Consider the following 1,828-nt stretch of genomic DNA (forward strand, 5'->3'; position numbering starts at 1 on the left):
GAACTGTACAAACTTTCTGTACCGCCATCCCTACACCTCTCCGCTACTTGCTCACAGCGGTATTCCATTTCCGTCCACCTGCCAACCCCTATTACCACGACGACGATGAACACCTCCTCAACCACCACCACCACCTGTATTTTTATGCGTGGCTGTAGGCGGCAGTGGTGGTTGACGAATGATGTGGACAGGTGGGGTATGTATGTATGTATGTATGTATGTATGTATATAGGTAGGTAGGTAACGTAGGTAGGTTGGCTGGTTGGTCGGTTGGCTGGCTGGTTGGTTAAGTAGGTAGTCAGGTAAGTGGTAGTGTGTGAGGCGTGTCCTGTCAACGGTGTTTTGGTCTTTCCCATTAGTGTCATTGGAAATCTGTAAACCACATGGAGGACAGTTGAGTGTTTTACTACATCTGCAAACAACAAGGTAGGAAGTTTGTGTTCTTATCGTTTGTTATTTAACCCTAGCTTGGCCCCGATCTAGGAGATCTGTGATCAAAGGCATACCAGCTGTGATCTTAGAGTTTTATTTTTAGATGATACTGTATAATGTGAGGGAAATTTGTCTACTGTTTCCTCATGATTGGGCCTTAAGGTAGAAAAAAAGTAATGGAAACTTGCTGCAAGGCGAGTGGACAGCAGGAGAGATTTACAGAGGAAGAACTCCCATCCGACAAGTATTTCGGCCCTTATACCTGACACTCTACCGGAACCGGGCCCACCCAGGTCATGACTTTTAGGTGTCTTCCTGCTGCTTTCCAAGTAGGTCCATTGGTCATTTCTCATCGCCCATATGCGCAGTGAGCTCTTTTTAGCAACATCAGACAAGCGTTTGATTGTGGTAGTTCTTCTGCGATACCCAACTGTAGAGATTTCCATGTAGGCATGAATGTAGTTCTTGTCCTTATTGATGATATTTCATCTCCTAGATGAGCTTTGATCTAATAGTTCTATGTATTATTCATACATAGTTGTAGATGCGAAGCCAAAGATCACAGTGTTCGGAGCATGATTATGAGGTTCTGCTTTAAAGTGCTGGAGCGAGCTTTCACGTATCTCCAATCTAATCAGATGTAAAGAGTGCCAGCCAAGTACTGGTGCAGCGCCCTCCCCTCCAAATGTCACATTCTGAATATTACGCGGGGAAAAGGGCGGGAGATTGAGAAGAGTCTATGCCTGCTAGCAACTCAGTTGGTATATAAAACAGTCAGAGAAGTCAAGATATTACTGGTACGATTGTGGTAGTAGTGAGATGAGGAGGATGTGAAAGACGATTGTGTTGGTGACAGTAGTGGTAGAAGTGACAATGTTGGTTGGTGATGGTATTAATGCTATTTACGGTGTTGATATTGTCTTGATGGCAGTAGTGGTGCTGATAGTAGTGGTGCTGATAATTGTGGTGGTGATTGTGGTGGTAATGATGGTGCTAAATTTGTTATTAATATTTCATCATTGTGTTGAAAGTTTTTCAGTAATATAGAAGTTAGCTACTAATTTTGGTGGCATTGTAGATGTTAGATTTTGGTGGTATTGTTAGTCTTGGCGGTATTATTAGCGTAGGTGGTATTGTTAGTGCTTATGGTATTGTTAGTGCTTATGGTATTACTATTATTGGTGGTATTGTTAGTGTTGGTGGTATTGTTAGTGTTGGTGGCATTGTTAGTGTTGGTGGCATTGTTAGTATTGGTGGTATTGTTAGTGTTTGTGGTATTGTTAGTGCTTATGGTATTACTATTATTGGTGGTATTGTTAGTGTTGGTGGTATTGTTAGTATTGGTGGTATTGTTAGTGCTTATGGTATTACTATTATTGGTGGTATTATTAGTGTT

The 1,828-nt window shown here is 42.0% G+C and overlaps 1 protein-coding gene across 1 annotated transcript in view; it reads left to right on the forward strand.

Moving 5' to 3' along the window:
- Positions 1-285: 285 nt before the first annotated feature.
- Positions 286-1,828, forward strand: part of LOC106871658 (cytosolic carboxypeptidase 2) — a 229,443-nt gene continuing 227,900 nt past the window's right edge. Inside the window, exon 1 of the mRNA XM_052967648.1 lies at positions 286-426. The gene's annotated coding sequence lies outside the window, so the exon portion shown is untranslated. The remainder of the gene's footprint in view (positions 427-1,828) is intronic.

Source organism: Octopus bimaculoides, chromosome 4, assembly GCF_001194135.2.
Source record: "Octopus bimaculoides isolate UCB-OBI-ISO-001 chromosome 4, ASM119413v2, whole genome shotgun sequence".
In the NCBI taxonomy this organism is placed as follows: domain Eukaryota; kingdom Metazoa; phylum Mollusca; class Cephalopoda; order Octopoda; family Octopodidae; genus Octopus; species Octopus bimaculoides.